Genomic DNA, 22,361 nt, shown 5'->3' with positions numbered 1-22,361 from the left:
GAAAGTTTAACTTCTTCCTTTCCAATTCGAATCCCCTTGATCCCCTTATGTTGTCTTATTGCTATTGCTAAAACTTCAAGCACTATATTGAAGAGGTATAGAGAGAGTGGACAGCCTTGTCGTGTTCCTGATTTTAGTGGGATGGCTTTGAGTTTCTCTCCGTTTAATTTGATGTTAGCTGTTGGCTTGCTGTAAATAGCTTTTATTATATTTAGGTATGACCCTTGAATCCCTAATCTCTCCAAGACTTTTATCATAAAGGGATATTGAATTTTGTCAAAAGCTTTTTCAGTATCTAATGAAATGATCATATGGTTTTTTCTTTCAGTTTATTTATATGATGGATTACATTGGTAGATTTGCGTATGTTGAACCAGCCCTGCATCTCTGGGATGAAGCCTACTTGATCATAATGGATAATTTTTCTAATATGTTCTTGGATTCGGTTTGCCAGTATTTAAGGAATTCTCTTCTACCTCTTTACAGAAAATTTTAAGTTCTTCGAATTTTGTTTTCAATTTCAAGAAAGATCAATATAATTAGTTAGATACTTTAATTATTTAATCTTAATAAAATACTGGAATTTATATTCATGTAGAACAAAAAATGTTGCTAAACTTTTTGAAGTTGTCCTCTGATACTAGGATAGCCTTTTTATTTTATTCTGTAAAGACTTACTTTCATATCAATAATATTCCATATCTACACAAAAGGAATTTTTAATTGTGAGATGTGTAGTTGGAGTCTTTTGTCCTACTTATACTTTGATGCCTGGATTAATATTTTCTTCATGCAGACTATTTTATGCCTAGAGAAGCAGTATGTATTTGCATTTCTTGGCATCAGAAATGCCTTTTATTTATTCTTTTTTTGTATTAAATAATTATTTATTGATAGATTTTTTCAATGTCATTAAAACAATTAATTTTCAACTAAAATCTAAAAACCTGTTATGAGAAATATGAAGCAAGCATGCAAAGAGAAAAAGTGGAAATCTGTTTCATGAGTTTGCAATAGGGAACATATCCTATTGCTATGGGTTTGCATGCCTAAGCCTTGGGGATAATCATATAAGCATTTCCTTTAAATGTGACCTGGGTGAGTTACAAAGGACTTAGTTTAGTATAACTACATACAGTATTGTGGCTTGTTTAGTTTAGCTTTTACTGCCTATTGTTATTCTACGAAATAAAAATCATTTATATAACATGAAATATCTTTAGCATTATGTAATGTTACACAGTCATACTTTTATTATTCTGATTGCTTTTTTTTCATTGCCTAAAATATATCTTATGTATTTTATCAAATACCAAGTGTACTCTAAAAGAAAAATATTCTTTTTTTTTTAATTTCCGCCTCCTCCCCACCTCCCATTTCCTTCCCCCTACCCCCCACCCCCTTCCCCCCCCCCAGTCCAAAGAGCAGTCAAGGTTCCCTGCCCTCTGGGAAGTCCAAGGTCCTCCCCCCTATATCCAGATCTAGGAAGGTGCACATCCAAACAGACTAGGCTCCCACAAAGCCAGTACATGCAGTAGGATCGAAACCCAGTGCTAATGTCCTTGGTTTCTCATCAGTCCTCATTGTCCGCCATGTTCAGAGAGTCCGGTTTTATCCCATGCTTTTTCAGTCCCAGTCCAGCTGGCCTTGGTGAGCTCCCAATAGATCAGCCCCACGGTCTCAGTGGGTGGGTGCACCCCTAGTGGTCCTGACTTCCTTGCTCATGTTTTCCCTCCTTCTGTTCCTCATTTAGACCTTGGGAACCCAGTTCAGTGCTCCAGTGTGGGTCTCTGTCTCTATCTCCATCCATAGCCAAATGAAGGTTCTATGGTAACAAGATATTCATCAGTGTGGCTATAGGATAGGGCCATTTCAGATTCCCTCTCCTCAGCTGCCCAAGGAATTAGCTGGAGACATCTCCCTGGAAACCAGGGAACCCCTCTAGAATCAAGTCTCTTGCCAACCGTAAAATGGCTCCCTTAAATAATATATATACTTCTCTGCTCCCATATCCACCCTTCCTTTATCCCAAACATCCCATTCTCCCAAGCTCTCCCCATCTTCCCCTTCTCAGTTTTCTCTTCCCATTTCCCCTTACCCCAATCCCACCCCACTCTGAAATTTCCATTTTTTTTTCCCGGCAATCTTGTCTACTTCCAATATTCAGGAGGATAACTGTATGTTTTCTTTGGGTTCACCTTCCTATTTAGCTTCTCTAGGATCAAGAATTATAGGCTCAATGTCCTTTATTTATGGCTAGAAACAACTTATGAGTGATTACATCCCATGTTCATTTTTTTTGGGTCTGGGTTTCATCACTCAGGATAGTGTTTTCTATTTCCATCCATTTGCATGCAAAATTCAAATTGTCATTGTTTTTTACTGCTGAGTAGTACTCTAATATGTATATATGCCACACATTCTTTATCCATTTGTCCATTGAAGGACATCTAGGTTGTTCCAGGTTCTAGCTATTACAAACAATGCTGCTATGAACATAGTTGAACAAATGCTTTTGTAATATGATAGGGCATCTCTTGTGTATATTCCTAAGAGTGAATTGCTGGGTCCTGGGGTAGGTTGATCCCAGATTTCCTGAGAAACCACCACACTGATTTTCAAAGTGGTTGCACAAGTGTGCATTCTCTGTTAGTTTTCTCTCTGATTGACATGTCTATTGGTGAGAGAGGTGTACTGAAGTCTCCTACTATTAGTGTGTGCGGTTTGATGGCTGCCTTGAGTTTTAGTAATGTTTCTTTTACGTACGTGGGTGCTTTTATATTAGCGGCATAGATATTCAGGATTGAGACTTCATCCTGATTAAATGTTCATGTTATGAGTATAAAATGTCCATCTCCATCTCTTCTAATTGATTTTAGTTTGAAGTCAATTTTGTTAGAAATTAGTATGGCCACACGCGCTTTTTTTTTTTAGGTCGATTTGCTTGAAAACCCTTTTCCCAACCCTTTACTCTGAGTAGATGTCTGTCTTTGTGGTTGAGGTGTGTTTCTTATAAACAGCAGAACGTTGGATCCTATTTTCGTATCCAATCTCTTAGCCTGTGCCTTTTTAAAAGTGAATTGAGTCCATTGATATTAAGTGATATTAATGACCAGTGGTTGTTGACTCCAGTTATTATTTTTTTGGTAGTAGAATTTGTGTTTTTCCTTTATTTGAGTTGTGCTGCTGAAGGGTCACTAGATGTCTGAGTTATTGTAGTCAGTGTTGGTAATGTTGGATTCCTTGGGTTATGATTTTCTTCTATAAGGCTGTATTTGTGGCTACATATTGTTTAATATTTTTTCTTATCCTGGAAAATTTTGATTTCTTCATTTATAGTGAATGAAAGCTTGGCTGGGTATAGTAGTCTGGGCTTGCATCCATGGTCTCTTAGTTTCTGAAGAACATCTATCCAGGACCTTCTGGCTTTCATGGTTTCCATAGAGAAGTCAGGTGTAAGTCTGATAGGTTTACCTTTGTAAGTAACTTGGCCTTTTTCCTTTGCGGCTCTTAATATTCTTTCTTTATTCTGTATGCTTTATGTTTTGATTATTATATGGCGAGGGGATTTTTTTTTGATCCAGTCAATTCGGTGTTCTCTGTATGCTTCTTGAACCTTCATAGGAATATCTTTCTTTAGGTTGAGAAACTTTTCTTCTATAATTTTGTGGAATATATTCTCTTGGCCTTTGAGCTGTAATTCTTCTCCTTCTTCTACCCATATTATTCTAAATTTTGGTCTTTTTATTGTGTCCCAGATTTCCTCAATGTTTTGTGATTAGAGTTTTTGGATTTGCTGTGTTCTTTGATCAGAGTGTTTATTTTCTCTATGGTGTCTTTACATTCAGAGGTTCTTTCTTCTATCTCTTGTATTCTGTTTGTTATGCTTGTTTCTATAGTCTCTGTTAGTTTACCTAGATTTTTCATATCCAGCCTTCCTTCGGTTTTTGTTTTCTTCATTGCCTCCATTTCAGTTTTGAAGTCTTGAACTGTTTCCATTATCTGTTTGATTAATTTTTCTAGATTTTAGGGTATTATTTATAGATTTACTTATTTCTTCAAACTTTCTGTTATTCTTATCATCCATTTCTTCAAGGGAGTTTTTCACCTCCTATTTAAGGGAGTCTATCATCTTCATAAAGTCAATTTTTTCAACTTCTTCTGCATTAGGGTGTTCAAGTCCTCCTGTTGTAAGTTTGCTGGGTTCTGGTGTTTTTGTGATGATTTTTAGATTGTTGGAGGAATTCTTGCATTGGCTCCTGCCCATCTTGTCCTCTAAATGTTCCCCAATGGATCTTCTGGTGCAGTATCAGGGCCCCTCGCTGGCCAAGGATCTTGCAGACAAAAGGCCTACCTTGCTGCAGGCAGGCTATTGAAACAAAGGAACTCCTGCCTGGTTTCGCTGCCCATCCCAGTGCCCAAACAGGCGAAGCTGGGGTATGTTATGGCCCCGAAGAAGAGAGGAAGATGGGAGTGATAACCTGGGTGCAAGCTGGGACAGGATAGTAAGAGGCAGTAGCTGGAGAGGGTTGTCCCTGCAGACTGACCCTTATTTATTCTTAACTTAGAAAGGTGTATATGTGAATGTATTTGATTGTGATATCTAAGTCAGTTCTATATCTTGGTAAAACAAGAGTTATGATAATATCAGCATCCACTATGATTGTCATATCTCATTCTTTGTTTTATTTTACAAATATATGTACTTTATCATAATACTTAGAGAACCATATACTCTAGTGTTTCAGAAACAATGTTATAACACTGTTTAAGATTAGAAAAGCACCAAGAGAGGCCTTATCACACAACAAAAGTATATGCTCTACTATGTTTATAGCAGCATTGTTTGTAATAGCCAGAACCTGGAAACAACCTAGATGCCCTTCAATTGAAGAATGGATGAAGAAAGTATGGAATATATACATATTAGAGTACTACTCAGCAGTAAAAAACAAGGACTTCTTGAAGTTTGCAGGCAAATGGATGGAAATAGAAAACACCATCCTGAGTGAGGTAAGCCAGACCCAAAAAGAGGAACATGGGATGTTCTCACTCATATTTGGTTTCTAGCCATAAATAAAGGACATTGAACCTATAATTCGGGTTCTTAGAGAAGCTAAATAAGAAGGAGAACCCAAAGAAAATCATATAGGCATCCTCCTGAATATTAAACTTCATCAGGCGATGAAAGGAGACAGAGACAGAGACCCACATTGGAGCACCGGACTGAAATCTCAAGGTCCAAATCAGGAGCAGAAGGAGAGAGAGCACAAGCAAGGAACTCAGGACCGCGAGGGGTGCACCCATACACTGAGACAATGGGGATGTTCTATCGGGAACTCACCAAGGCCAGCTGGCCTGGGTCTGAAAAAGCCTGGGTCAAAACTGGTCTCGCTGAACATAGCGGACAAGGAGGACTACTGAGACCTCAAGAACAATGGCAACGGGTTTTTGATTCTACTGGACCTATTGGTTTCGTGGGAGCCTAGGCAGTTTCGTGGATGCTCACCTTACTAGACCTGGATGGAGGTGGGTGGTCCTTGGACTTCCCACAGGGCAGGGAACCCTGATTGCTCTTTGGGCTGACGAGGGAGGGGGATCTGATTGGGGGAGGGGGAGGGAAAGGGGAGGCGGAGGGGGGGAAGAGACAGAAATCTTTAATAAATAAATTAAAAAAAGATACTAAAAAAAAAAGAACCTGGTGGAGAGAAAACACAAAATTTTCCCTAAGGCAATTATAAAATAAACGTAAAAAAAAAAAGATTAGAAAAGCAGCTTTTCCTGACTATGGAAGTCTAATATTTTTACATTATAAAAGAGCACTAATCAATGTATTTCAAAATATAATTGTAATGCCTTTTTCAGAAGAATGTAAATTATTTTATTATATCTCATTCATAGTGTGTAGAAAAATACCAGTAATATTTGCTATGAATCTAGGTTTTTCTGTTTTAAGTCATTACTAAAAAGCTACCAAAGTAAAAATATTTTTAATGTTACTGACAATATGGACGCTATTCATAATTGTACTTTAAGGGACACTTTTTTTTGTAGACAAACATCAAGAAAACTCTTTATTCAAAGAAACACATATATGTAATAAATTTAATAAATTTAACCTTAGCAGTAACAATGTATGGAAGCAATATGTAGTTTTTACTATATACGCGTTTTTGTTACTGCAGCCTTAAATGTAAAATTTGACAATATCCCAAGATAATGTTTCCTATCAGCATTGACTGATGATTGTTAGAAAGTTATGTTTTGCAGCATTGTCTATGAAAACATAAATTAAAATCTTGGAATATGGGAACCTGGAGATTTTCCAGATGATTCTGATAAGGAAAACCCAATGCTAAAAATTTTTAAAAAATATTTAATGTCTCTGGCTTTTATATATTTTATGTAAAGTGTGAATTCATAGTACACATCAGGGCTGTAAAAAGCATCAGATTCCTTAGAACCAGAGTTTCAGATTGTTATGAGTTGTTTGATATCTTGATGCTAAGAATAAAAAACAGATCGTCTGAATGCATTAGCCTGTGGTCTTAATTGCTGACATAGCTGTTTCTCCAGTCCCCCACCACAATTTCTTTTTAACTGTACAATTTTATATTGTTTGAGAGTTTACAGTGATTAATATTGTCAGTTTATAAAATTAAATGATTTTTCTTCATTCGTTTCCTAAAACTAGTGTAACATATGGTTTATATTTGCATTGCTAACTCATATTTCCTGATGAACAAAACATCTGTAATGAAAATTATGAAACTTTACTGTGAATAGCAAAATTTGGAACTTGTTTTACTCACTGGAAGATAGCTGTCATTAAGAGACATATTACCTCATCTAACAGTTCAAAAAAATTGACTTAATAAAATAATAATGATGTGATAATTACTTTCTATTCTTCTTATTCTCCTTATGATCTTGAAAAGCATGAACTTTCTTTTCTAAATTATTAAATTGAAGTTCAAACAGCAAAATATAGCTACTTATCAGATTTGTCTAGTACCAGTGCTTTTGTTCATAAAAGACTTTTGTTTCAGATTCTGGAAGCTTCTGATTTGAGTGCCAACACATTTGTCATGATCTGTACATACTGTCATAATGTAGTTCATAGAAACTTGCTTTTAAACAGACTAGTTGAAGTTATGCAAACTAAAGGGAGAGTAATTACATTACCTTTAATTGACGTAATACTCATGTAAAAAAATAACTATTTGGTGGTCATCCCAGAAAACATATATACAAGCAATATTTTACAGACTGAGAAAGTTTTATTTCGGAAATTTATGCATACATCTAGCATCAATTAATGAAAAAAGAGGCCATGAATTTGAAAGAAAAAAAGGTGAGGTATATAGCAGGTTTGGAGGAAGGAAAAGAATGGAAGAAACCATATTATTACATTATAATCTCATAAAATATTAAAAGGACAACTTAGTATTTTGTAATAATACATGATAGTATATATTTTTTAATGTTTTAGATGATTATTTTATCATCTAAAATATTTTTATCATCCCAATAAGAAATTTGATATATATTTTACAATATCTGTCTTCCTCTTGGCCTTTCATGAATGCTAGTACACTGTCTATGTTCCTATTATAGATATTTCATACAACTCATGTAATATGCTTCCTGTTTTCACATTGATACTAAAGGGAATATGTATTTTTAATCTATTACAGTGCTTTCACATGTTTATGCTCACTCTTTAAGTATAGTGGATCAATGTCATGTTGGATAAATGTTTCATGAGGAAATGACCAGATTGTACACCAGTATTTTTCCTAGTATGTTAACTTACAGTTGTGGGTATGAAATATTTATTTTTGATAGTTTAGAATCTAAATTATAAAATTATGTATTTATTTTTTCCTGTTACTTTTTACTTTTAATATTTTTATACCTTATTTCTCCATCTTGCCTCTTTTTTTCTCTTGGATCCTCACATGCCCGTCCATACCTTAGTCTATCCATAAAATCTATTGTATTTTACCCTCTAAGAAGGAACCATGTGTTCCCCCCTAGTTCACTGATCTGTATCTAACCTCTCTGGTCTATGGATTATACCTTGGATATCACTTATTTAATGGCTAAGTGAATACATGCCATATTTCTGGTTCTGGGTTATCTCATTTAGGATTTTTTTTTTCTAGTTCCATCCATTTGCCTGAAAATTCCATGACGTCATTTTTAAAACAGCTGGGTATTACTCCATTGTATAAATTTACCACATTTTCTTTATCCACTTATCTGTTGAAGGACATGTAAATAAATGGCTTTCAATTTCTGACTATTATGAATAGAGATACAATGGACATTTTTGAGCATGTGTCCTTGTGGTAGGATAAAGCATCCTTTGGGTAGAGACACAAGAGTAGCTTGATCTTGACATAAATTGATTACCATTTGTCTGAAAAAACATACTGATTGCCATAGTTTTACTTGTTTTGTAATGTACTACAGTTGCATTATCCTTTGAATTTTGACCCCTTTGAAATCTGATTATTTGTAGAAGGAGAAGAACACATCAAGATATATAGAAATGATGTTTGAGAGATGGAACAGTGGCTGAGTGCTAACCGGTCTTGCAGAAAAGTCTGGTTTTATTGCAAGCAACTAGTGCACAGACATGTGTGTGCATGTGTGTGTGATGTGTGTGCATGTCTGTGCACGTGTGCGTGCGCACACACACACAGGTGGTGGAGAGAGAGAGAGAGAGAGAGAGAGAGAGAGAGAGAGAGAGAGAGGGGAGAGAGAGGAGAGAGGAGAGAGGAGAGATGAAAAACCAAGTCTTTTCAGGGACCCTTAAGAGTCTTCATCTTTGAGAAAAAGACAGGGTTAAGTTTCAATTTGCAATAAGATGTATGGGAGGTGACCATCTTTCAGAGGTAGGATGAGGATTTTGAATGTTACACACACATTATAGTGACTCTTCCATTAAGAATGCAAGGACTCAGTTCCCTAAGGCAGAATGCCACTCAAAATCATCCTTTTTCCTGCTAGGCCTTTAAAGAAATAACCCACGTGTGCCTAGAAGCTACATTTTAAAACATTTTTATTAAGTTTGTTTTATTATTATTATTATTATTATTAAAATTTTTGCCTCCTCCCCACCTCTGCCTCCCATTTCCCTCCCCCTTCCCCGCTCCCCTCCCCCTCCTTCTCCAGCCCGCAGAGCAGTCAGGGTTACAAGAAACACAGAAACACATCTATTGTTTTTTTTTTGTTTGTTCGTTTGTTTTTTAATGAAAGCTTATGAAAAACCAATGAAGGCCTGAACAGTAGAATTCATTCTGGCCTCTCCATTATAATAGTAATCTCCTCTGTTATAAAGGAGTCTCTTGATTGTCTGGTGTGGGATACAATACTTTTAAACTATCATGGAAGAAAAGACTGCCATACTTGGAATCACTTGGAATCTCTCATTAAAAGTGAAAACACATATTTGGGTGACATTTATTATTTCATTCTTCTCTTGGGTTAGAAAATAACAGTTCTCTCAATAAACCATCATGAACAATTTATTCACCTCTCTTCCAAGTGATATCTTATAGAAGTTAATAGTTGAAGGCTTATTTTTATATTTTATTTTATTATCTGAATGTTTTAACAGGTTGAATTTTGAATGCATTAGTACTGTTCAAAAACATTAACTTTATAGTAAGCAAAAAAGGAAATAAGACAAATAATTCACGGAAATTTTCAGAATTTCTTTTTGAAAGATAGAATAGTATTCTATTGTGTATATATGCACCATAATTTCCTTTCCATTCATCTATTGGTGGACCCACAGGTTTGTCTTGAAGTAGGGAACTAGCCAGTACTGTTAAACTTATTTTTCTTCCTTAATAATTTATTATTAGTCTTATGTCATTTAGCAAATCACATTGTTGATATCCACATGATGATTTTCTGCGATTTTGATTTGGATTGTTAATTTGAGAGAAACTGACATTTAAAATACATTGAATCTTCCTATTCAAGGTGGTTAAACACCATTTTTTGTTATGTATTTTCTTTCATCAGTTTTAAGTTTTTCATAGATATTTTATACCTATTTTTTGCATTTATAAAGTTTTCTATGTAGGGTTTTCTATTAAATCATATTGGATTAAAGTCAAATTCTAATTTTTCATTTATATATACATAGTTGACCTTATTTAACTTGAAATCTTTTTGGCCAACAGGTATTGTGGTTGTGACAGTAAGGCAGGTTCTAGATCAGTACCTGAGTTACCTGAGACTTAGAATTACTAATAAATTTAGTTACCTACTTTTAGAAAAAAAAAAGAAAGTAGCTCTTTAAGTAAGTAGCTCTTAAGTAAGCTCTGCATACAGAGGTTTGATTTGGGTAGAATTTCAAGCAACTCAGCTTGAAGGCAGTCATGAGCTATGAGGTTATTGCCTGAAGCCAGGCATTCACAGATCTGAACTGGGAAATCAAGCCAGAGCAGCCCCTGCTCCTGGAGTCAGAGCTCAGCCTGATCAGAGCAGACCTGGAAGAATCCAGAGAAGCTGCAGAGGATTTTTGGCAAAAAATTACCAGGCAGCAGTAAGTCAGCCACTTAGTAGGCATGACCAAGCCAGGCATGAATGGGAGGAAATTGCCAAGTCACCACGTGGTGGGACAGCCAAACAGTGTGCAGCAGCATGCCAGAGGGGTAGTTCAGATATGTGGGGTGGGAGAAGACTGCAGACAGGGGTCTGGGCAAGACCCCAGCAATAACATGGACTCTGGCTACGTAGGTACCAATTTGTTGTCTGTAAAAGAGTTCCACCATAGCCTGGAATAGAGTATAACAAAGGTTTATTTAACTGGGGATAAACTCTCAGAAAGAGTACTGATATGGATCTGCAGTCCTCTGCATAAGTGAGAACTGGAATCAAGTTGAGCAGCAAAGAGGCCCATGCACACTTTTCGTCTGCATTTATATTACATGTGACAACACCCAAAGTGGGCCAGTGTCTTAAAGCCTATTGGCTGAAGGAGTTCCTACAGCAAACTTCTTTATGAATTTTCTGCTTCTCAAATAAGAATGGAGATTTACGGATTGTTCCTCAGATTCAGAAGAATATGTTTCTTTAATTAAGATATGAAAAATTAGTGGAAATAATTTGATATTTATTCTGTTCCATTAAATAAATAAGTTTTATATAAACAATAATTTACTTTTTTCTGTTTTTTTTTGTAGACTGATCTTAGCCACGAAAATGAATCTGATATAATAGATGTGGTAAGTGCCCTTTAAAAACATTTTCATCTTTTAAAAATTAATTTTACATGCCAACCACACACAGTTCCCACTCCCCTCCTCAGCTTCCCCATCCCCATTCACTCCTCAGAGAGGGTAAAGCCTCCCAGGTCTATAAAGCTTGACATAATGTAAGGCGGACCATGACCTTTCCATCTATATCAAGGTTAAGCATGGTAACCCACCATGGGGAATGGGCTCCAAAAATCCAGTTCATGCACTATTGATAAATCCTGGTCCCACTGACAGGGGTCCCACTAAAAGACCAAGCCACAGAATTGTCACCGACTTTTCTAGTTAACTAGTTGTCTAGTTAAAATATTTCTTATTCACTCTATTGTTCATTATCCTAGTAAAGTAAATAACTTTATTTCCTTTACTCCTCTGTATAATTATTTATTTGTATACATGAATATTTAAAGAATATTTTGATTTATTTTCTTGATATATAAATTTAATTGGGAAATACTAAATATGTTTTAGAAAATATTATAGGATTAAGAACAAAACTAAAACGACAGTGAAGACAGAATACTAAAGTGTCTTCTCATTGCATTCTGAAACTAAAACTAGTTTCTTTATTAATATTTCTGACTTTTCCTTAATAACTTTAATTTGTAAAACTGTCTTTGTCAAAGACTATAACCATTTTTAGACATTTTTGTTAATACCTGAGTAAACAAGTTTAATATACATTGTAGCAAATATTGTTATAGTGACATTAATCCTCATAAAAATTTCACTAAAAAGTTTCATTAAGGAAATGTTCAACATCCTTAGTTGGTATAGAAGGTTCTTCTGTTTGTGTCTTGCTTTCATTGGTTAATGAATAAAGAAACTGCTTTGGGCCTGATAGGGCAGAACTTAGGTAGGCAGAGAAGACAGAACTGAATGCTGGGAAAAAGGGCAAAGTGAGAGAAGCCATGGATCTCCTGCCTGAGGCCTATACTGGTTAGAATCTTGACAGTAAGCTACAGACATGTGGCAATACACAGATTAATAGAAATGGGTTAAATTAAGATGTAAGAATTAGCCGATAAGAAACTAGAGCTAATGGGTGAAGCAGTGTTTCAATGAATACAGTTTCTGTGTGTTTATTTCCGGTGTAACCTAGCTGGGCTGCTGGGACAAACAAAGGGCCACCCTCCTCGTTCAACACTTAATCATCAGAGAAATGCAAATCAAAACAACTCTGAGATTTCATCTTATACCTGTAAGAATGGCCAAGATAAAAAAAAAAAAAAAAAAAAAACCTGAGGACAACTTATGCTGGAGAGGTTGCAGGGTAAAGGGAACACTCCTTTATTGCTGGTGGAAGTGCAAGCTGGTGCAGCCCCTTTGGATGTCAGTGTGGCGATTTCTCAGAAAATTAGGAAATAACCTTCCTCAAGACCCAATAATACCACTTTTGGGTATATATCGTGGCACATGAACATGCTCAATCGTGCCACGAGGACATGTGCTCAACTATGTTCATAGCAGCATTGTTCATTATAGCCAGAACCTGAAAACAACCTAAATGCCCCTTGACAGAAGAATGGATAAGGAAAATGTGGTATATTTACACAATGGAGTACTACACAGCAAAAAAAAAAAAAAAAATTAACGACATCTTGAATTTTGCAGTCAAATGGATGGAGTTAGAAAACATTTTGAGTGAGGTAACCCAGACACAGAAGGACAATTATCACATGTACTCACTCATAGGTGATTTATATACGTAAAGCAAAGAAAATCAGCACACAGATCACAATCCCAGAGAACCTAGAAAACAATGTGGACCCCCAGAGAGACAAACAAATCTAATCTACATGGGTAGTAGAAAAATACAAGATCTCCTGAGTAAATTGGGAGCATGGGGACCTTGGGACAGCATAGAAGAGGAAGGGGAGAAGCAGGGAGGGGATCAGAGAAAAATGTAGAGGTCAATAAAAAATCAATAAAAAAGTTTCACTGTTAGGGAATTAAATAAAATAAAATTTATCCTATATTCATTTAAATGTATACTCATTTTTTTTACTAACATAGTTTTTCATTTACAATTTAGAGATTGCTTATGATATATGTGTGGTTGAAAGAAATAGAAAATTCATTTTTTCTATTTTCTAAATCAAGCTAGTATTAATTTTAAGGAAGTTTGACTGGCTTAAAAACTTAAGAGTTTTGTTTTTCCCTATTGCTTTGCAATTGCTTTAGGCCAAGAGCAATCACCAAATACTAGTTACATTCTTAATGTAGCATCCAGTATAGAAACAGACCAAAGAGTCTTAAATTTTTTTTCTTTTTCCAATTTGCTGATAAAAGAAAATAATTTGGCTTTAAGACTTATTTATTGTGTAAGTAAAATGTCCCAGTAAGATATTCAAATATTAAGTATCATTTTCCTGTCAAAAGAAAAAAATAGGGCCTCTCTTAAGATAGACTTTTTTAATTGCAAGATTAAATAACGCAGAGGACAAAAAATAAGTAGAAAGGAGACACTTGTCAGTTTTCATGGGAGTAACTATACATTCAGTTTCATTAAAAGGTGAGGATCCTCTAACAGGGTGTCTGAAAATGACTTGCCCTCCATTCATTGACTGGGTACCCCCACAATTTCTGCACAGCCTTTACCTCAGCATATCTTGTAGGCAGGGTAAATTTAAGGTTAAACCTTATGTGGCTGTGTTCGGTGCCAGTCTCTTTTCTGAAAGTCTTGCCTGGTTGCAGCAGATGTTTCATTCTCCATATCTCCTCTTGCTAGGAGTCTTGGTTAGTGTAACCCTCATAGATTCATGGGAGTGTCTATTGCATTAGGTTTCTAACTCATTCCAAAGACGTTCCTGATTCCAGTTGTCTTTTCCAATACATATGAAAAACTGTCTTTGCAATCCGCCATACAAATAATCTGAAAGAAAAAAAAATCACATGATCATCTCAGTAGATTCTGAAAATGTCTTTGACAAAATCCAACACCCCTTTATGATAAAAAGTCTTGGAGGAATCAGGGATACAAGGGACATTCCTGAACATAATAAAATCAATTTACATCTAGCCAGTAGCCAACATAAAATTAAATGGAGAAAAACTCAAAGCAATTCCTCCAAAATCAGGAAAGGGACAAGGCTTTCCACTCTCTTTATCTATTCAATATAGTACTTGACATTCTAGCTAGAGCAATAAGAGAACTAAAGGAAATCAAGGGGATACAAATTGTAAAGCAAGAATTCAAAGTATCATTATTCACAGATGAATGCATTAAGTAACCCAAAAATTCTACCGGGGAACTTCTCAGGCTGATAAATACCTTCAATTAAGTGGCTAAAATAAACAACAACAACAAAAGAAGCAGAACTTCGATATACAAACAATAAATAGGCTGAGAAAGAAATTAGGGAAACAATATTCTTCACAGTAGCCACAAATAATATAAAATATTTTGATGTAACTCTAAACAAGAAAGACCTGTTTGGCAATAGATTCAAGTCTTTGAAGAATGCAATTGAAGAAGATATCAGAAGCTAGAAAAATCTCCCACGACCATGGATTTGTAGGATTAACATAGTAAAAATGACCATCTTAACAAATGAAATCTACAGAGTCAATGCAATTCCCAACCCTATTTTTATGGCAAGCACTGCAGTAAGTTGCAGAAATCAACATGAGTATGTTTAATGGAACATCAATATTCATTTTGGTTAAATTTTATTTTATTTACAAAAATGTGCACAAATTTTAAATGGTTATTATATGAATTTGTTCACATTTTACTAAAATTATCATGATGATTTTAAACATCCTCTTATTGTTCCATTATGATTCCCCTTGGTAGGTTTCTATTCTTATTGATTAATTTTAAAAATAACCTGGAATATAGCTGAAGGGAAAAAAATAGAATCTCAGGGAAAAACAGAAAGGCAGGCAATCTGTAAATCATGGCACCTACCAGCAGTTGAAAGATGGATAAGGCAAATGGAAAAAAAGTCATTTCTTTTGTGTCAGCAACGGAAGTCTGCAGGCAGTGTGGAAAGGTAGAATGAATGTCTTTGGTAAAAGAGAACTCCCAGAGTATTGGGGAAATCAATGCTTAAAATATTGGTTGGTGTCCAAAGAGAAGCTACAAGGGTGAAAACAAAAAGTTATGCTTTTGAAGTGGAGCTCAGAAAATTGGCAAGAAGAGCAGCAATCAATAATCCTGGAAGAGCCTTCTGAGATGCATGAGAATAGTAACTCATTAAAGGAATGGGAATATTATTTCATTAAGGACCTATTATGTCTTCAGGTGAGTGTGCCTCCCTGAGTGTTGTACGTTATTTACTAAAATAAAATTTGAAATGCCACTACATTTCCCCTTTTTGTCTAAAATAAAAAGAAGGCTATAACTAATATAAGAAAACAATATACGATAAGTACAATGACTATATACAATATATACAGGCAATAAGTACATCAACAGTGTCTAGTCCATTTGCATTTGACAAATTCAGAGAAAATATTTCATATCTATCCTATTTTGGTGAGTCCAAAGTCTTATACATAATTTACTTTCTATCATAAATTGCTTTCTGTGTCTGGTAAATTATGACTATAGCTATCTAATCTTCAACACCCTCCAACTTTTTACTCAGGTGTTTAGCAAGCCTAGTTGAAGTAACACATTGAAAATAATCAGAACATTATGCCTTTAAAGTTAAATCAGAACCTTTTCTCTTGTACAGGAGGAAGTAACCATTCCCCAGTTGGCCTTTTAAAGTACTGATGCATAGTGTATGACCTCCTGCCCTGGAGCCCAAAATTCCATAATCAAATGAGAACAATTTCTAGATTTTTAAAATAAAACAGAAGGTAGATAATAAAAAAATTAAAAAACCTTTTTGAATACACTGATAGAATCATTATGTAGGCAGTGTATAGTATGGCAAGTAAATCTCTCCTATAGACCTTAAATGCCATCTCATAATAATCTTAGCTTTTGGGTTAGTGGAAGGTAGATAGATGTCTGTTTATATAGTCCCAATAATTTACCTATTCATAACCATCAGAGTTTCGATCAGTCAGCCTTTATAGAATGTTTAATGCAGGTACACCATCTTTCCAAGAGCTTGAGTTTACATATTTATTGCACATGCAGAGGCCAGATAATCTTTTAAATATTTTTGTTCTCTCATGCCAGGGAGGCAAATCCTTAGGATGTAAAATACATGAGACTGAGTATTCAGGAAATCAATCTTTAGAAAAACATATAGCTGATAACACCATCAAATTAGGAATTACTAGACTATATAAAATCTATTGTTATGATCCAGGTTTGCTTTTTTTAATTTTATTCTCTGTAGGTTACTTAACATTTACATATGATATATAATAAGAATGTGATGTCTGAATTTAAAATTACAAGAACACTGTCTAGCATAAAAATTAAATAACATCATCAGATAAGGGAAACAGGTATTCTGCCTAAGTAAAAATTACATATTTTTACAACTTTATTGACTGTTTTCCCTTGTATCCATAGTAATTTGCACTATAGGAAATAATTTTGAAAATATTATTCCTTAATTCTAGTTTTTCTCTTTGGAAAATTTAACCATATAGCAACAACTTAATGAAAAAAAATGGCAAGCCCTAGTTTTAAAAGCAAAACCTCTGTTTAGTTTCTAAATTACTATCATTTCTAATTTGTGGATAATAATTTATTCTATTTGCTTACATTTTTGGAAAGTAAATGAAAATTCATATTACAAAAAATACCAGATGACAACACTATTTCTCTTTTTGATTTAATTTTCTTTACATGTCCAAATAGTATTACTATCAGAGGTAAAAATGAGGAGGTAGATGTGATAAATCAGGATAGATAGGCTTAGATAGGCTTTGTGGATACAGCCAAATATTTTATTAAAAGTCTAAAAGGCAAACTGGGCGGTGGTGGCACACACCTTTAATCCTAACAATCAGGAGACAGAGACAGGTGGATCTCTGTGAATTTGATATTAACCTGATCTATAGAATGAGTACCAGAACAGCTCGGGCTGTTACATAGGGAAACCCTGTCTCTTAAAAACGAAAAAGGAAGTATAAAAGGCAAGTGGGACACAAGTAGGAATCACTGTAATAGTATCCATTTCCTTTTGACTGATAAAATATGAATATTCTTTAATTATTTTTTCTTAATATCATCTAATTATACTACAAGACATATATACTCATTCCAAAAGTGTCATAAATCATAAATGTTCTTCTCATTGGAAACTAATTTTTTAAGTCAGTCAAGTTTTATTAAAGCAAAGATACTAAATGCCTGGAATTCACCATTAAAATTATTTTGCCACTGCCGGATGAAGGTTCTATGGTGATATGCAAGATATTCATCAGTGTGGCTATGGGATAAGGCCAGTTCAGGCACCCTCTCCTCCGCTGCCCAAGGACCTAGCTGGGAACATCTTCTTGGACACCTGGCAACCCCTCTAGAGCCAAGTTTCTTGCCATCCCTAAAATGGCTCCCTTAATGTAGATATCTTCTTCCCTGCTCCTATATCTACCCTTTGTCCATCTCAACCATCCCATTCCCCCAAACTCTCCCCATCCTCCCCTTCTCCCTATCTCCCCTTCCCTCACCCCACCCCCACCCCCGTGCTCCCAACTTTTGTCCAGAGATCTTGTGGACTTCCAATATCCAGGAGGATAAATACATGTTTTTCTTTGGGTTCACCTTCTTATTTAGCTTCTCTAGGATCATGAACTATAGACACAATGTCCTTTGTTTATGGCTAGAATGAATCCTCTAATGAGTGAGTACATACCATACTCATCTTTTTTTGGGTCTGGGTTATCTCACTCAGTAAAGTGTTTTCTATTTACATCCATTTCCATGCAAAATTCAAGATGTCATTGTTTTTACTGCTGAGTAGAACTCTAATGTGTATATGTGCCACACCTTCTTTATCCATTCTTCTATTGAGGGTGTGGCACCTAGGATGTTTCCAGGTTCTGGCTATTACAAATAGTGCTGTTATGAACATAGACTCTTCATCCGGCGATGGATGGAGATAGAGACAGAGACCCACACTGGAGCACTGGACTGAGCTCCCAAGGTCCAGATGAAGAGAAGGAGGGAGAAGATGAATGAGCAAGGAAGTCAGGACCACGAGGGGTGCGTCCACCCACTGAGACTGTGGGGATGATCTATTGGGAGCTCACCAAGGCCAGCTGGACTGGAACTGAAAGAGCATGTGATCAGACCAGACTCTCTGAATGTGGCTATAATGAGGGCTGACTGAGAAGCCATTGATAATGACACTGGGTTTTGATTCTACGCATGTACTGACTGACTTTTTGGGAGCCTAGTCTGTTTGTATGCACACCTTCTAGACCTGGATGGAGGTGGGAGGGCCTTGGACTTCCCACAAGGTAGAGCACCCTGATTTCTGTTAGGACTGGAGACGGAGGGGGAGGGGAAGTGGGGTGAATAGGAGGGAAATGGGAGGAGAGGAGGAGGTGGAAATTTTTAATAAATAAATTAAAAAAAATCAAAATTTATTTTGCCACATTTTACTTCTTCTGGAGATTTTAAAAAATACAGGCTATAATTATTATATAATGGCTGTGGCTACTAATCTCTTCCCAAATGTGTTTAGTGGCATCACTGACGGTTGCCACAAGTCTTCCAGGATAAGAGGGACAGTTGGGGCAGACTGAGGGGCCACTAACCAGGGCACTGGGATTTGTCTCTACTGCATGTACTGGCTTTTTGGGATCCTGGTCTCTTTGGATGTATACCTTGCTCAACCTAGATGTAGTGGGGAGGGCCTTGGACTTTCCACAGGACAGGGTGCCTTGCCCTCTCTAAGGATTGGAGGGGGTGAGGTGGGAGGGTGTGTAGAGGGAGTGGGAGGAGGGGAGGGAGTGGGAATTTGGATTGGTATTTTTTAATGTAATAAAATAATAAAAAGGAAACTTTTTTTTTAATTTTTTGGGGGGAGAGATAAGAAGAGATATCCTAACCTTCATGTATTTGTCATTGGATTAAATCAAGTAACAGGTCATTTACAATATCTAGAAATCTATGGGTATCAAGACATTTTGGAGCTTTTAATTTGTTGTATGTCAACATTTTTGTTATGAATAGGAACATAACGATCTAATTGACTTGGTATAGTTACTGTTTCTTCATTTTCCTAGTAAGACTGTGTTTGGATTAAGCAAGGGTACTCCTTACATGAAGTTACTTTTGAAAGATAAGAAATAAATTATCAATTTAAAAGTTAAATTTCAATCCTAATTATAATGAATGATTACAAAATGTTTTTAGTCAGGTAGGGGAAAATGTGCATTTTTCATTTTTTTTATTTTTGGATTTTCTCCTGGAACTAGCTCTTGTAGTCCAGGCTGGCCTCGAACTCACAGAGATCCTCCTGCCTCTGCCTCCCGAGTGCTGGGATTAAAGGCATGCGCCACCACCGCCCGGCTACATTTTTCATTTTTATATACATTTTTATTAAGACATTTACATCACTTTCCATTTTCCCTTTTCTTCTTCTAGCCACTCCTTTGTCTCTTTCCTCCAATTCTTTCCATGTTCACCCTCACTTTCAAGTCAATAACCTTTTGATTTGATTATATTGTTACAGACATGTATTCATATGTGTAAGTATAAACAATTATATAAATACAAGCTGCCAAGTACATTTTGTTGATTGTATGTATATGTTATCAGAGCTGACCACTTGTACTGGATATCAAATTAGTTGACCGATTCCTTCCAGAAGTTAATTCTCCCTCTAAGCAGTCTTTAAGTCTTTATTTACACGTATAGGAGTGGGACCCAATTAAATTTACTCCCTTCAATATTAGTTAGCATATCTATTGATAATGTTATTGTTGTGGTCTTGTTTTTTACAATCATTTTTTTTTCTTTTTTCTTTTTTTTCTTTTTTTTTTTTTTTTTTTTTTTNTTTGAGATAGGGCCTCTCTGTGTAACAGTCCTAGCTGTCCTGGACATGGTCAGCCCAAGTTGCATAACTTCTTTTAAGCAATATGTGTCTGTGTGTGTGTGTGTGTGTGTGTGTGTGTGTCTACTTCCATATATTATAAATAGTTTCAGAAAAATATAAAATGATTACCTGAGGCTTTATCAAATATTTTTCATGCTATTTGTCCTTCTTCCCTCATTTCTCTTACTATATTGGCCTCTCTCTCCCCTTTCCCAGTAACAGGCTTTCTTCCCAATTTTCTGTTTTCCTCTTCATATCACCTGCATCCTGCTGTTCAGTTCTCAAGGTCACATCCACTGCCCCACATGCTTGCCTACTTTTCAACATTAAAACTTGATTCAAGTTAGATAGGGAGACTTGGTTAGACAGTCATGACAAACACATGATTAACAAAAGATCATAATATAATCCTCATTTATAGATTTATTAAAACAATAATTATAGAACCTAGAAATAATATAAGAAAAATTTCAGTATCTTGGGCTTTAAAATTAAAAAAAGCTTAAATATAATGACATTTTAGGTACTCAATATTTATATAGTTTAATAGAATTATTTTAAAAGCTTATGTAGATATTTTCTCTGATATTGTCATAGGTTATGTAAGAACTATGAATCTAAGAGTTAATGTCCTAAAGCATGTCAGCATAGGAGCTGGTTATATTTAATTGATAGAGCCCTTATCTTCAGGCTTGAAGAAAGTGTTGCTTGTCTTGTCTTTTTTTTTTTCAGTTGATGAAATTAGATAATATAGCTCATTTTCCAGGAGTTCATTTTGGACAGATTCTGTAACCAATTCTTAATCTATTTAAAGGTCCCTTATAATAGTGTATGTTTCCCTTTGGTAGTGGTGGCTCATATAATTTTTATTAGTTTTAAATGGGAGTGCAAGCTGTAGTGAATCGATAAGTAGATACAATATGTCTTAGTTGTATTTTTATTGTTATAAGACGCTATAGTCAAGGAAATTTAGAGAAGAAACAGTTTGTTGGGGTCTTATAGTTTAAAAGTGTGAGTCCACACCCATCATGGGGAAGAGAATGACAGTAGGCAGGCAACCATGATGCTGGAACAATATTGGGAACCATATATCCTGATCCAAAAGAGAGAGAGTGGGAGGGAGGGAGGGAGGAAGGGAGGAAACTAGGCATAATGTGAGGTGTTGAAATCCCAAAGCTCACCCCTAATGACACACCTCTTTCAAAAATCCACACCTCATAATTCTTCCAAAACAGTTCAATGAACTGAGAACCAAGCATTAAATTAAATGCACTTATGAGGTCCATTCCCATGAAATTATTATTCCAAAGCAATTCAACATTCATAACATATTTTTGCCATCTACTCATCTGCTTATAACCCATATCAGATTAGCTAAGATATTGAAACTAGTATTTATTTCAAAACTATAAATTTCGCTCCTTCTCCCAAAATTCTTTGAATAAATGAATGTTTTTCAGTCTATGAATATTGCAGTTTCTTTTTGATAGATACTTGTTTTAATAAAAATTATGGAATGTCCATATTAGAAGTAAGGTAAAATTTGATGTACTGTGTATCTTTTTCTTTGTATCTTTTACTAGTGCAAGGGTGTGACTAAAATATGTCGCTACATAATTTCTCTACCACCTGATCTTCCAAAACCAGAAGTACAAGTTCCAGAATCTGTTCCTCATGAAGACAGACCACCCAGGGTGCAAGTGGTAAGCAATTTTGAAAAATATTTGTCACTAATATGAAGTATTAATAAAATATTTACAAATGCTCTAAGATTGTCGCTAACCAATATTTTGGTCTAATATTTTCAGTATATATGATATGCAAAATATCGCTTTTTAACTATAGTCATATTAATTTTAAAGGAATGCTTTGTGTATGGTGAAATACCAATTTTATTAATTATTCAGGTATTATTGAATTTGGATGGACATCAGATTTCAAGTATTTAAAGTAAAGTGATATAATTATCTTAAAACTCTGGTTATGGTCCCCAGTATGCAATTGCACAGTGTGCAAATCTGTAAAATTAATGCTTTTCTTAAATTACTGATGAATTATAATGAATTGAATTAGTTTTACCAGTATTTGTGATGTGTGTGTGTGTGTGTAAACTGAGTTTCTC

The 22,361-nt window shown here is 35.3% G+C and overlaps 1 long non-coding RNA gene across 1 annotated transcript in view; it reads left to right on the top strand.

Moving 5' to 3' along the window:
* The window catches only part of LOC126493974 (uncharacterized), a 44,129-nt gene extending 22,229 nt beyond the window's left edge, over window positions 1-21,900 (top strand). Inside the window, exons 2-3 of the long non-coding RNA XR_007589901.1 lie at window positions 11,208-11,249; window positions 21,823-21,900. This is a non-coding gene — a long non-coding RNA (uncharacterized lncRNA). The remainder of the gene's footprint in view (window positions 1-11,207; window positions 11,250-21,822) is intronic.
* Window positions 21,901-22,361: the final 461 nt, after the last annotated feature.

The sequence above is a fragment of the Alexandromys fortis genome, unplaced genomic scaffold, assembly GCF_014885135.2.
Source record: "Alexandromys fortis isolate MF-2015 unplaced genomic scaffold, M_Fortis_MF-2015_v1.1 scaffold_355, whole genome shotgun sequence".
NCBI classification, from domain to species: domain Eukaryota; kingdom Metazoa; phylum Chordata; class Mammalia; order Rodentia; family Cricetidae; genus Alexandromys; species Alexandromys fortis.
This window is presented reverse-complemented; position numbering and strand designations above follow the sequence as displayed.